Below are 15,788 nucleotides of genomic sequence, written 5' to 3'. Positions count from 1 at the left end.
ATTTAGTGTGAGATTGTGATTTATAAAAAGCAATCTGTATTTAGTCTTTGTCTTTTAGAGCACAAAGTTCCAAAACCCCTCAGAATTTCCTGAATGATTTGAAGTGTCTTTTATTATGTTAATGAGATGGCTTTGGACTGCACCTAAGGTTGGAGGCTGATTACCAGGAAACCAACTGGGTTATTAGAGGGTCAGAACTCTCAGTAGCCGCCTGACCTCCAGGAAGGGGAAAGAGGTTAGAGGTTGAATCTGTAGCCAAAGACTAGTGCCCTATTCAACTATGCTTGTGTAAAAAAAGCCTCCATCAAAACCCAAAGTGTGGGGTTCAGAGAGCTTCCAGGTTGGTGAGCACCTGGAGGTGCTGGGAGAGCCTGGATGCTCTGTACCCTGCCCCCCACACCTGTCCTATGCATCTATTCCATCTGGCTGTTCTTGAATGGTATCCTTTTACAAGAAACCATTGATTTAGTTTTCTTTAAAGCTATGACAAACCTGGATAAATGTATTATAAAGCAGAGACATCACTTTGCCAGCAAAGATCTGTATAGTGAAAGCTGTGGTTTTCCCAGTAGTCATGTATGGGTATGAAAGTTGAACCATAAAGAAGGCAGAGTGCTAAAGAACTGATGCTTTTGAGTTGTGGTGCTGAAGAAGACTCTTGAGAGCCCCTTGGACTGCAAGGAGATCAAACCAGTCAATCCTAAAGGAAATCAACCCTGAATATTCACTGGAAGGACTAATACTGAAGCTGGAGCTCCAATACTTGGGCCACCTGATGTGAAGAGCCTACTCATTGGAAAAGACCCTGATGCTGGGAAAGATTGAGGGCAGGAGGAGAAGTGGGCAACAGAAGATGAGATGGTTGGCTGTCATCATTGACTCAATGGACATGAGTTTGAGCGAGCTTCAGGAGTTGGTGATGGATAGGGAAGCCTGGTGTGCAGCAGTCCATGGGGTCCCAAAGAGTCGGACATGACTTACCAACTAAACAACAACAAAGTGGTACAACCATTATCAAGGCCATGCCTCAGAAAGAGTGTGATTAGGAGGCCACTCTGGGTCCTGCTGCTCCTGCTGTTGCTAAGTCGCTTCAGTCGTGTCCAACTCTGTGCGACCCCATAGACTGCAGCCCACCAGGTTCCTCTGCCCATGGGATTTTCCAGGCAAGAACACTGGAGTGGGTTGCCATTGCCTTCTCCCACTCTGGGTCCTGTCATCCCTTAAAGAAAGCTTTCTTTAATTTCTGAGCCTACACTGATGCCATACCAGCTTTTCAGTGGTCACTAGAACCATCTCCAACTGACCTGGGTGTCTGCTTTACTCTCTCAGATGTCAAAGTCTTTGATGGGGACATTTGATCGGCTCAGCCTAAGTCACCTGCTCATGTCTTAGTTCCCAGAGAGTGCTGGGAGGGAATATCTGCCCTGTGATAGGTATTTGGATATTTGTCTTAGTTTTGGCTGCCCAGTTCCTTTTGATCACTTTGTAACCTCTGAGAAATCCACCCCCTCCCCAACAGGTCCCATTTTCTCAAGGTAGAAATCTGAAAAATAATTTTTCTGGATTCCTTCCAAGTCTTGTCCCAGACCTGACCTCAGCTCCACCCATTGACAGAGGACAACACAAGTAAATGGGTTCTATGTGGAGCTTCCATTTTGTGGAAGGTTAAGAACCATGCAGAAGTGGCATCTGAATTGTAGCAAGAAGTCTAGTTCCTAATAGGGCCATAAGCTCTAGAATCTAAGACTCAATGGCAACTCCAAAGTTTCCTTACTGGGCCAGCTCTCCAGCACAGTTTGGTGCATGGTCATCTCTGGGGCCCATTTCTTTCACCCTCCCAATGATCTATAAATAATCCCACTTTGTGTTGATCACAATCAAGACCCCTGCCTGATGATGTATCCCTCTCCAGTTTCTACAGCTGAAGTCTGGAACTTGCCTCCTACCAAGACCAAAATAATAGGGATTTCCCCCAAAGAGGAGTGGGATTCTGATCCTGGGAAGCAGAAGTTAAAAAAGACGTATTATTAAGAGGACTGCAGTCTCACATACATTATCTCCAACTCTCGGTGGTCTCTAAAATTTCTATTTGTTTTTGCTGTTGTTGTTTAGTTGCTTAGTCATGTCCTACTCTTTTGCAACCTTGTGGACTGTAACCCGCCAGGCTCTTCTGACCATGGGATTTCCCAGTCAAGAGTACTGGACTGGGTTCCCATTTCCTTCTCCAGGGGATCTTCCCAACCCAGGGATCAAACCTGCGTCTCCTGCATTGGCAGGAGGATTCCTTCCCACTGAACCACCTGGGAAGCCAAAGTTTGCTATTAGTATATTCATTTCAGAAATTAAACCAAGGCTCAAAGAGATAAAGCAACTCGAGTGAAATCACATATGTCAGCAGAGCTACACCTAAGCCCAAGTTCTGACTCTTAGAGAGCATTCAAAGTCAGTTCTTTCTAATTCTTGTATAGTGTAGTGCATGCATGTTCAGTCGTGTCTGACCCTGACACTCCATGGACAGGGCCCACCAAGCTCCTCTGTCCATGGAATTTTCCAGGCAAGGATACTTCCCTGGAAATAGGAATGGGTTGCCATTTCCTATTCCAGGGGATCTTCCCAACCCAGGGATTGAACCCACGTCTCTTGTGTCTCCTGCATTGGTAAGTGGATTCTTTACCACTGGCACCACCTGGGACACCCATTACTATTTTTTTCATGATAACACATGAAACACCTTTCTTTTTGTTAACAGAAAGTAAAAACACAAAATGGCACCAAGCACAAAAGTCAACATCCACAAAAACCCCTTCCCTTCAGGGAAGGCCCATTCTTTCTAGTAGCAAATTTTGAGAGCTTGCTAGGAAGATTTCATAGGGTGACAATGTCCTTGGAGAAGGAAATGGCAACCCACTCCAGTATTCTTGCCTGGAGAATCCCAGGGACAGAGGAGCCTGGTGGGCTACCGTCTATGGGGTCGCACAGAGTCGGACACGACTGTAGTGACTTAGCAGCAGCAGCAGCAGCAATGTCCTTACCAAGATGTTCACAACAAACATGTGGGGATCTGTTCTGTGGGTTCCTGAGGCAGCACTGCATCATATCTAGCTTTTTTTTTACAAAAGCTTTTTTATAAAAATTATTTATTTATTTTGGCTGTGCTGAGTCTTTGTTTCTGTGTGCAGGCTTTTCTCTAGTTGCGGTGAGGAGGGGCACTCTCTAACTACAGTACTTGGACTTCTCATTGCAGTGTCTTCTCTTGTGGAGCACAGGCTCAGGGCACACGGGCTTCAGTAGTGGTAGCACAAGGGCTTAGTTCCCCCAAGCCAGGTGGAATCTTCCCAGACCAGGGATCAAATCCGTGTCCACTGCTTTGGCCGGCAGATTCTTAACCACTGGGCCACCAAGGAAGTCCCAGCATACCATTCCTAAGAGTGAAGGGTGGGGAGCCACACACACCTGACTTTGAACCCTGCCTGTGTCACTGAAGCTGTGGCATCCTGGATGCATTCCTTAACCTCTCTGAGCTTCATATTAGTCTTCTGAGCAACAGGGATAATAATAGAACCATCCCCTTTGTCATGAGAGTTGAAAGATAATGCTTTTAGAGCACTTAGGGAGCACGATATCTGACATAATATTAAACTCTCAACAAAGGTTGGCTATTCTTATCCTTGGGTGACCTTTGATAAAAGGCGAAGGCATTGCACAAGAAGCAAGTCAGCAAGGGCTCAGAGGGAGACTGTAGTGATGTGGCTGAAGCTTCACGTTGGCCCAACTTGATCCTGAATCTCTACAGGAGCAAATTAAGGCTGAGTTTTGTTTTATTTTTTCCCCAGGGAGATAATAACATCCACCCTCCCTGATTCACAGAGTCATTAAGCAGACAAAATAAGATAATGTATGTGCAAAAAAAGCTAAGTGCCATCAAGTTGCAAGGTATTGTTGTCCTTGTGGCTGTTATCATTTTTGGAAAGCTTTTATCGTGGTAAATAAGAAGAGTTGCCCTTGAAAGCCCTTAAATATGTAAGGTCTAAGTATGTGACCAAAAAAGGGAAAAAAAGTTTAAGGGATTTAGTCTAGCAAAAGGAAGGTTGAACAGGGTGATTTAATTATTTTTTTGTAACACGAATATTGACTCCACAGGGAAGGTTGTGACCAAATCATCTGTTTTCTACCAAGGTCTGAACAAAAGGAAATTAATTTCAAGTGCAAATGGAAGAGATTAGGTTAACTCTAAGAGATTTTATTGGAAGGATTAAAACTGTCACACGATAATGCTCTCTGTATAACCATAGGGGCTTTCTAGTACCAGGAGCGAAGGTGAATGATTGGACAAAAATTAAAGGTTTATAAAAATAAGATCATGGCTTTTATTCTAAAGGTAAGCAGAGATGGGACATGAATTTCTCAAAATGGAAACTCAGAGCAATATATTGGAGGTGGTCCTGGTAAAGCCAGATTACTGAAAGGTCATCCCATTCCCACAGGGAAGGAGATGAATAAGGATGAGATGAGAGACACTATCAGAAACTATAATAGGGAAGAATATTTCTGAGTCCATACTGGATCTGTTACTTTAACCTGGGTATTCTATTGCTTTTGCTACAAGTTAATCAATAAAGATGGACTTCCCAGGTGGCACTAGTGGTAAAGAACCCGTCTGATAATGCTGGAGACATAAGAGATGCATGCTCAATCCCAGGGTTGGAAAGACCCTCTGGAGAAGAGCATGGCAACCCACTCCAGTATAATCCCATGGACAGAGGAGCCTGGTGGGTTGCAGTCCATAGGGTCGCAAAGAGTCAGACACAGCTGAAGCAATTTAACATGCATGCACGCACACAATCACTAAAGATAGGTTGCTGCTGCTGCTAAGTCGCTTCAGTCGTGTCTGACTCTGTGTGACCCCATAGACGGCCTCCTACCAGGCTCCCCCGTCCCTGGGATTCTCCAGGCAAGAACACTGGAGTGGGTTGCCATTTCCTTCTCCAATGCATGAAAGTGAACAGTGAAAGTGAAGTCGCTCAGTCATGTCTGACTCTTAGCGACCTCATGGACTGCAGCCTACCAGGCTCCTCCGTCCATGGTATTTTCCAGGCAAGAGTACTGGAGTGGGGTGCCATTGCCTTCTGCCTATAACTATAAATTTCATATCATATGGACCATCTCTGGGAACCCTGCCTCCCAGGTAACGAGCATTAGGCTGAAATACCTTTGTTTAGCTCACAAGAAACATCCTGACCAGGTCCACCTGTGAATGACTGCTGACAAGAAGAAATGAATACATCCCCTCCAGATGCAAACTAGAACCAAGAAATGTTTGGCTTTACTCCTTCCTCTTTCAATATAAAAGAAGCCTGGATTCTAATCAGGCAAGATGGTTCTTTGGGACATTAGTCCACCATCTTCTCAGCCTGCTGGCTTTCCAAATAAAGTTGCTGTTCCCTCCCCCACAATGCTTCTCTTGATTTTTTTGGTCTGTTTGTGGTGAGTAGTACAAGCTGGGATTCAGTATCAAAGCCAACTCAGTTCAGAGTCAAAGACACATTGACAGCTTTCCAATAATCTCTCTGCTTAGGATAGTGTGTTCCCAGAATATTGTTTAAGGGGTTAAACAAATGAGAGAAATGCAGAGGGGAGGGAGTAGGGAGACCATTACCAGGATAAAGCTGGGTTTCCCCATGTCTCCTTAACAGGCAAAACTGAAAGACAGACAGACTGAGAGGATTTTGCTGGAGAAAGTTCCAAAACTGTGCTGACTTGGATCAGCATTAATTTGTGTTAAGTTCAAGGGACCACACTGCTCCTTGGCAATGCACTTATTCATCTTTTGTTGATGCCCCCAAATGCCCTCAACAGCTGTTCATGTCCTATTCCTTTCTGTAAAACTCTCCCTCCTGCTCACTAACCTCCGACTGCCCTGGCCTTCCTTCAGCCTCTCAAACTTGCCATGTTCCCCTGCCTCATTGCTTTGTACATGCTCTTCCTTCGACTTGGAATAGCTTGTCTTCATTCATTGCCTGAATTACTTCTGCTGCTGCTGCTGCTAAGTCACTTCAGTCATGTCCAACTCTGTGTGACCCCATAGACGGAAGCCCACCAGGCTCCCCCGTCCCTGGGATTCTCCAGGCAAGAACACTGGAGTGGGTTGCCATTTCCTTCTCCAATGTGTGAAAGTGAAAAGTGAAAGTGAAGTCGCTCAGTCGTGTCCGACCCTTAGTGACCCCATGGACTGCAGCCCACCAGGCTCCTCCATCCATGGAATTTTCTAGGCAAGAGTACTGGAGTGGCTTGCCATTGCCTTCTACTGCAACCTAAATCACCCTTCCTTGGAAAGATCATCCTGAACTCTAACTTTGGTCCTTTTCCCATTGTACCGATTTGGTTTCCTTTTTAGTATTTCCCTAATTAACAATTATGTATGGTTTTTTCTTTTTATTTAATGTTTGTCTCTCCAACCTGATCATACTCTCCATGAGGTCCACAAAAAGTCCTGGTTGAACACATGTTAAATGTCTTCATCAGAGGTAACTTCCACCAGCAATCCGCACATACTAGGTTGGGCAAGAAAGAGTTAATTCATTATCACATTAGTCTCAATGGAAGGGTGAATCCAAAGCAACAACCAGGCTAATTGTTAGACTAATCTAACTGGCTTTGCTGTGATAATCTGAGCACTAAATAGGTCTTTTTGTATTCTTCTTATGTTCCCTTGAAGTGGATGATTGTTCTGAGAGAAGATGCAATATTTGAATTCTCACAACCTGCTTCCATTGGGAAGTTGGAATATATACTTTTCACTAAATTATAGCATCAAGAAAATCCTTCAGCAGGTGATGCTCATAAGCAAAGCGCCTCATAACCAAGCACAAGAAAATAATAAGCTGTGATCCTCTCCCTTGTGAGCATGGAATAGCTTTGATTGGTCACACATTGCCTTTTGTGACTTCTTACAACACATCACCAACTCTGTGGACATGAGTTTGAGTGAATTCCGGGAGTTGGTGATGGACAGGGAGGTCTGGCGTGCTGTGATTCATGGGGTCGCGGAGAGTCGGACACGACTGAGTGACTGAACTGAACTGAACTGAACAACACAATAACATGGAAAAGTGGGCCTCACAGTTGAGTTATTATTTCTACCAACTACACAGCTGTTGGTGAGGTGGAGAGGCAAACAGTCATGGGTCAGCTTTATTGAGGCAATTGAAGCAACAGGAGCTTGAATTCATAGGTAGACCCTTCCTCTGTTTGAGAAAGTCTAGGTCTCAGCTCATGAGAATCTGAAAGGTATAGTCCCTGCAGGTACAGCAGTATAGGGATGCACAGTGAAGGGAACAGCTGAGAACCTTTGCCTGCTTCTCTTGTTCAGAGTGTGGCTTCCCTGGTGGCTCAGTGGTAAAGAATCCACCTGCGATACAATGCAATGCAATGTAGGAGATGGGTTTCATCCCTGGGTCAGGAAGATGCCCTGGAGGAGAAAATGGCAACTCACTCCAATACTCTTGTCTGGGAAATCCTATGGACAGAGGAACCTGGCAGGCTACAGTCCAAGGGGTCACAAAAGAGTCAGATGTGACTTAGCCACTAAACAAGAAAAGCAACTAGTTCAGAGTATTGGAGAGCCAGGTGGCAGGGAAAGAGAAGATTCATTCTCAATCCTCAGCAAGCCACATGTGACCCAATCTGCCAAGGAGGGGACACTGGGTGAGGAGCTAAGTATACCTACCAATCTCTGCCCAGCTGTAGATCTGGAAAACAATTTCCAAGCTACCACTCTTGAGGCTTGAGCTAAGGGAAATCCATCATCAGTGTACCGGTGAACACTGCATGTAGGTGGATATGTTCTTATTTGAGGATAAATAAGCAGAAAACCACAATTACCCAAAGCTGACAAAAAGCACCACAGAATAAGGGAAAGGGAAGAACACCGTAAAGATTCAAGGAAAGATGAGTTCTCTCAAAATGATTTACTGTTGGAAATAAAGAAATACTTTAGAACCTGCCTGACATCTATAAAACTGGAGCAGAAAGGTCAAAATGTCAAGGCAAAGACAATGAAGTTAAAGGAGAGACAGATGACATAAATAAGAATTGTAAGGAGAACAAAAAAAAAAAAAGAAGAAAATATAAACAAAAAAATTAAAATTTACAATGAAGCAATAAAGAACAGAAGTGAACATATGGAAATGTGGATCAGTGCAAGGGATGGCCCTCTCTGAAGGTATATGTCAATGACAGAGTGCTAAAAATAATAAGATGGTGATTGGCATCTATATTAGATGACATGTATGGACAAAAATATAGTGGACAAAAATATAGGGAACTAGCCTGCCTCTTTATCCACCTCTTCCCCAGCCATTATTCAGGTTGTGAATAACCTTTCAAAAGCTCCTGAAGCTCTGTTTTAGTGGCTCAGAGATGCAAATTCATACCTTAGTCTTGTTGTGATCTTAGTTTGTTTCTGTGGTTGCACTTTACAGAGGCAATATGGCAGAGTGGTTAAGAGCACACGTGTTCGTGCTCACTCAGTCGTGTCCAACTCTTTTCCACCCTGTGGACTGGGGCCCGCCAGGCTCTTCTGTCCTTGGGATTTTCCAGGCAAGAATACTAGAGCGGGTTGCCATTTCCTACTCCAGAGGATCTTCCCAATCCAGGGATTGAACCTGTGTCTCTTGCATCTCCTGCATTGCAGGTGGATTCTTTACCACTAGCACCACCTGGGAAGCCCAGACTCTAGAAATAAATCATGTGTGTTTGGATTCCAGTCCATTATTACTAATTGTGCAACCTTTGGTAAGTTATATGACTCCTTTGTGTCCTGGTCATGATGATGACCAGTTCACATAGTAGAGACGTGCCCTGCTGTATGAAAGAAGAGCATTCCTATGTCACCTTTTGTAAACTGACCTTAGGACACATCTTGCTAATAGATGCACAACACAGATGGAGATGAAGCCTACATGCTCATAGACATGGTTCAAAGCTATGGCAGATTGATGCAGAGATGTTGAATGTATCTCCCTGGGAAGGAGCTCACAGGGCTGCTCTCACAGCTTGGGGTCCAGGCTCCCTGCAAAATAAATGCGGAACACTGTTTTCGTTTTTTGCCCTTTTTCATAGAAACAAAAATCCTCTTTCAATTTCTTTTGGTTAGCAAAAACAGGTACTAATGTAGGGCTTCCATAAAAGAGAGGTGGCATAAAGTGAACTTAGAAAACATGTTATAATATAGTATTCTCGTAAGATTTAGTAGGACTAAATGAGCCAATGCACAAAAGTGTTTTGAACATTGCCTAGTGGATTGCAAAATCCATGCCAAGTCATTATTCATATCTTTTGCCTTGTCCCTGGTTTCTTTTTTTTTAATTAATTTTTTATTTTATATTGGAGTATAGTTGATTTACAATGTTGTGTTAGTTTCAAGTGTACAGCAAAGTGATTCAGTTATACATACACGTGTATTTATTCTTTTTCAGATTCTTTTCCCATATAGCTTATTATAGAATATTGAGTAGTGTTCCCTGTGCTATACAATAAGTTCTTGTTGATTATCTATTGATAGTTTATATATAGCAGTGTGAGGTTCCCTTGTGGCTCACTGGTAAAGAATTCGCCTGCAATGTGGGAGACCTGGTTTTGATCCCTGGGTTGGGAAGATCCCCTTGAGAAGGGAAAGGCTACCCACTGCAGTATTCTGGCCTGAAGAATTCCATGGACTGTATAGTCCATGGGGTTGAAAAGAGTTGGACACAACTGAGTGACTTTCACTATATACTAGTTTGTATATGTTCTGGAGAAGGAAACGGCAACCCACCCCAGTATTCTTGCCTAGAGAATCCAGTGGACAGAGGAGCCTGGTGGGCTGCTGTCTATGGGGTCACACAGAGTCAGGGACGTGACTGAAATGACTTAGCAGCAACAGGAGCAGTTTGTATATGTTAGTCTCAAACTCCTAATTTATCCATACCCACCACCATGTTACCCCCTTGGTAACCACAAGTTTCTTTTTGGAGTTTGTGAATCTGTTTCTGTTTCGTAAATAAGTTCATTTGTATCATTTTTTTTTGTTTTTAGATTTCACGTATAAGTGATATCATATGCTATTTGTCTTTATCTGACTTACTTCACTTAGTATGGTAATCTCTAGGTCCATTCATGTTGCTGCAAATGGCATTATTTCATTCTTTTTTTTTCCCCACAGTTGGGTAATATTTCAGTTTGCTTCCCAGGTAGCTCAGTGGTAAAGAATTCACTTGCAAGACAGAAGACACAGGTTTGATCCCTGCATCAGGAAGATTCCCTGGAGAAGGAAAAGGCAACCCACTCCAGTGTTCCTGCCTGGGAAATCCCATGGATGGTGGAGTCTGGTGGGCTACAATCCATGGGGTCACAAAACAGTTGGACATGGCCAGATGACTAAACAACAGCAACAACAGCAATTCCAGTTTAGTATAATTAAATGAACGAATGCATGAAAGTGTTTTGAACAGTGCCTGCGGGCATGTTAAGTCACTTTCAGTTCAGTTCAGTTCAGTCGCTCAGTCGTGTCCGACTCTTTGCGACTCCATGAATCACAGCACGCCAGGCCTCCCTGTCCATCACCAACTCCCGGAGTTCACTCAAACTCATGTCCATCGAGTCGGTGATGCCATCCAGCCATCTCATTCTCTGTCATCCCCGTCTCCTCCCACCCCCAATCCCTCCCAGCATCAGAGTCTTTTCCAGTGAGTCAGCTTTAGCATCAGTCCTTCCAATGAACACCCAGGATTGATCTTCTTTAGAATGGACTGGTTGGATCTCCTTGCAGTTCAAGGGACTCTCAAGAGTCTTCTCCAGCACCACAGTTCAAAAGCATCAATTCTTCAGTGATCAGCTTTCTTCACAATGTCTAACTCTGCATCTCTATGGACTATAGCCCATCAGGCTCCTCTGTCCATGGGATTCTCCAGGCAAGAATACTGGAGTGGATTGCTATGCCCTCCTCCAGGGGATCTTCTCTGCCCAGGGAAAGAACCCGTACCTCTTATGTCTCTTGCGTTGGCAGACAGATTCTTTATCACTAGAAAACCTTTATCACTGGAAAACCCCTCTTGAATAGTGCCTGCTGCTGCTGCTGCTGCTAAGTCGCTTCAGTCGTGTCCGACTCTGTGCAACCCCATAGACGGCAGCCCACCAGGCTCCCCGTCCCTGGGATTCTCCAGGCAGGAACACTGGAGTGGGGTGCCATTTCCTTCTCCAATGCATGAAAGTGAAAAGGGAAAGTGAAAGTCGTGTCTGACTACCAGGCTCCTCCATCCATGGTATTTTTCCAGGCAAGAGTACTGGAGTGGGTCGCCATTGCCTTCTTCTGAATAGTGTCTATTGGTTTGCAAATCCATGGTAAATCATTATTCACATCTTTTGCATTGTCCCTGATTTCTTCTGGTCAACTCAAACCTGACTGGTATTTCAGGGTTGACACTTCACTTGAGGGTTTCCAATGAAGTTCTAAACTTTAGGCTTTCCCTTGGCTCTATACTCTGTAGCCCTTGGAACTCTGGGATCACCCCAAACCTGTCTGGGGTTGGTATCCCAGACCCCCACACAGGGAAGTCAGACTAGAATTATAAACACTTTTTTTTTTTTTTTGGTAGAGTAAATGGAATAAATAAGACACAGGAACCATGAGTTTGGAGAAGGCAATGGCAACCCACTCCAGTACTCTTGCTGGAAAATCCCATGGGCGGAGGAACCTGGTAGGCTGCAGTCCATGGGGTCACTAAGAGTCAGACACGACTGAGCAACTTCACTTTCACGCTTTGGAGAAGGCACTGGCAACCCACTCCAGTGTTCTTGCCTGGAGAATCCCAGGGATGGGGGAGCCTGGTGGACTGCCGTCTATGGGGTCACACAGAGTCGGACACGACTGAAGCGACTTAGCAGCAGCAGCAGGAACCATGAGTTAGTTAAAAATACACTCAGATATACTTGGTGGAAGTAAATTGGTTAATATGTAGGTATGGGGAAAGGCCAGTATTAGGAAGCTGAAGCTAGTAAATGGGTTTTGCAGTATTTTAGGTGACAGATAAAAATCTGAGGTAAGGCAGTAACATTTTGGATGAAGAAGTGGGAAAGGATTTGAAGGATATTTTGAGGGCTGGATGGATGGGAACTGGGGACGGAGGAAAAACAGTGGATGAGTCAAAGAAAAGTTAAAAATTTAACCCATCATCTTTATTAGTAATATTTCCTCTCTGTCACTTGGCATATGCTATAAAAGAACAAGAATTGTTTATTTTTATTAAAATCCTCAATGGTCTACATAATAACTGACTAACAGTAGGGATTCAGATACTCTTTGTCAAATAATTCTAGACCCAACTTACATTTCCAGTTTCTGATCCCTTAAATAAATGTGTCAGCTTAGCCAATCACACCTTCCACTTAACATCTTTGTTGTTTCTCAAAGATTGAAACTTCTTCCTTTTACGTACGGTCCACTCTTGCCAGATCTTCAGCCCAACAAGAACCTCCTGCTTTTAGACATTTTCCAAAGGCTAGATGAACCATGTTTCTCTCTCTTCCAGATTGACAGCACTGCTTATCTTTACTGCATCTTTTGACAACACTCAATGACAACCCTTTATATTGACTTAATGTTTGCAAAGTCATTTAACTCTTCAAAGTAAATGCTTGACTCCTGAATTGAGAATTGGAGGTTCTCAGTTGCAGGACTCACATCCACCTTCCCCACCACTCCCAACCCCATAGAATGCATAGAATGGTAGTAATGTATAAATAGTAGCTACTTATAAGCCATAGGCTGCACCATTCTAAACACTCAGGTTACATGTTTTGATTTCTTAAGTGAGCAATTAAAAAAATTGTTTAAGATGAGAAATCTTTGACTTTCTAGAAATCTTTGTCAGTGGGTAAAACACTGTCAGAAATGGCCCTTTCGTAGCTTCTGTGCATACCCTAATCTCCCATGAGAGAGGAGACTAATTTGAGGCTTGGGTCTGGAGTTTAACTGGGACAGCAATGACTTGACCCATCCATACAGAGGTCATCAATCTAAACTCCCTAGTTCTGTGACCATAGCATCCTCAAGTCCAAACATACAGGAATAAAAGCCAAAGGTCAATTGACATGGTGGAGAAAAGAGTTGTTATGGGCATTTTGAGTCATCAGTATGTCTCAAGTTAGATTCTTGCCAGAATGTAGGTCTGCAAAGGTCAAAGCAAAGGTTCTGGAGGTAGCATCTAGCCCCCATGACAGAAATACCGGAAGGAATTATGGGGCAGGGGTGAGGATGGTGAAAGGACCAACCAAGCAGGCTGGGTCTCAGGATTAGCTTCAGACTCAGTGGGGGATTGCGGTGTTAAATAGAGCCTCAGGCAAAGTGGAGTTGTGGTTCAGGAGACCAAGCATGGATGACTGGTATTAGGTGACGTGTGAGAATCACAGGTTAATGCTCATGAGGCATGTAGGTTTCTGTTCATGCCAAGCATAAAATAGCAAATGGTTTTCAAACCAAATTTCACTCTTGGGAAGAGGGGGAGCATCTTGAACCTTTTGAGGATCAGCCGTCATTGCATCCAGGAATAAGGAGGATGAGATCTGCTGTATCTGAGTCTTTGGACAGGAAGTCTTTTTATCTATATTGGTTAGGATGTTCTTGGATCCAAGTGAGAGAAACAACTAAAATCTACAGAGTAGGTGGATTTATTGACTCATGTAAATGAGGAATTCAGAGTGAGGGTGAGTTTCAGGGTTGGTCCAATTCAGTGGCTCAGTGGTGTCAACAAGTGTCAGACACTATTAGTATGTACCCAAGAGCAATGTCCTCTCTTTCTTTGCTAATGAAGCCCCACAATGTTCTATTTCTAGAAGGTGGGTCATGATTAGCATAAGTCAATCTTAAGAGGGAAATATAGCAAAAGAGGAAATATTTTCTGTCTGTCTTTTTCTTTCTGCTTTGGATGTTGGTTTGAGAGCATGATGTTTGGAGCTACTGCAGCCATCTAGTGACCATGAGGCAACCCATAAAGCCAATGTGGCTGATAGCAGAGTAGCAGACTGGATATAAAAATCTTGGGTCCATGGGGCGTCCCTGTTGGTCCAGTGGTTGGGAGTCTTCCTGCCAGTGCAGGGGACATGGCTCAATCCCTGGTCTAGGGAAAATCCCACATGCCTCAGAGTAACTAAGGCCCTGTGCCACAACTACTGAGCCTAAGAGCCCATACTCCACAACAAGGGAAGCACTGCAATGAGAAGTCCGTGCACTATAATGAAGAGCAGCCCCTGCCTGCTATAACTAGAGGAAACCTGCACATAGCAACAAAAACCCAGTACCGCAAGAAATAAATCAATCTTAAAAAGAAAAATCTATGTCCTTGAGCTGTCGCACCAAATCTGGGCTTGCCTACCTTGAGACTTCTCATTATGTGAGATCATTACTTAAGGTCCCATGAGCTCGGTATTCTGGCAGCTCAAAGCAATCCTAACCGATACAACCTGGGTTTTCTGTCTCTGTGTGCTCTGCTGTTCTCCATGTCAGTCTTATCCTTCGTGGCAGCAACATCACGGCAGTTTTGTATCTGTGGATCACATGGTCCAGAGGTGACAGAATCTTTTCAGTAGTCCAGCATCCCAAAGTCCCAAGAGTCACCTTGATTGAACCAGCCTAGATAATCTACTAGGCTTTGCACCAAGATGGTGGTCAGGAGTATGGAATGCATGGAAGAGCTTATGCTATTCAGGGTCTGCTCCTGGAAGGAAGGAGAGGTCAGGTCAGGTGCAGAAAAAAATCTGGATTCTTTTAGCAAAGGCTGTTAGTACCTTGCTCATCTCTCCTAGACCCGTCTCCTTGGGGATCACCTCCATCTGTGATGGACAATTTCCATATACAATGAAGGTTTCCTACTTAGGCATCTGTGACTCTCTGCTGTGGGTATGCTCTGACCAGGGGAGCATGGTAGAACTACTAGGAACTGACCAATTTCCAGGAACAACCCTCAAGAAGGAAGAGATTTGGAGGGTAAATACCCCTCTAGATTTCTTGGTCCTTAACGGGACAATTCCAAGTTATTTCCTATACCTACTCTATCCAACACAGTAGGCAGTAACCTTATGTGGCTATTTAAATGTAAACTGATGAATATTAAAAGATTTAGTGTCTAAGTGACACTAGTCTCAATTCAAGTGCATAGTACTCACAGATGGCTAGTGGCTTGGACAGGACAAACATATAACATTTTCTTCACAGATAAGTTGTTGGTATTTTTTTTTTTTTTTTTTTTGGACGTTGGCATTCTACACAGGGGCTTCCCAGGTGGCTCGGGGTTAAAGAATCTTCCTGCCAAGCAGGAGACATGGGTTCCATCCCTGGGTAGGGAAGATCCCCTGGAGAAGGAAACGGCAACCCACCCCAGTATTCTTGCCTGGGAAATCCCTCTGTCCGTGGGGTGCTGGTATGCTACATTCCATGAGGTCAAAAAGAGTCAGACACAATTCAGCGACTAAACAACAACAGCAACATTCTACACAATCTCTTAGGGGGTCCTTACCAGAAGAACACCATTGACAATTTATTGATTCACCCCTTATTGGTCTTCCTCCCTTTCCTATTTCATTTCCTCTCTCCCACTGAAGCTTCCAAATAAGTTTCTTGCCCCTAAACCCTTGTCTCAGTGTTTAATTTTTGGGGAGCACTGCTAACATAATACTGTTGGGATAAGAAAGGGGACATAGGATGTGGTTGACTACCAACAAAAGTCCTCTACAGCCTTTCTACTTAAAGTTTGGCC

Source organism: Moschus berezovskii, chromosome 6 (genome assembly GCF_049115385.1).
Source record: "Moschus berezovskii isolate FMDL1 chromosome 6, NW_MosBer_1.0, whole genome shotgun sequence".
NCBI lineage: Eukaryota > Metazoa > Chordata > Mammalia > Artiodactyla > Moschidae > Moschus > Moschus berezovskii.
This window is presented reverse-complemented; position numbering follows the sequence as displayed.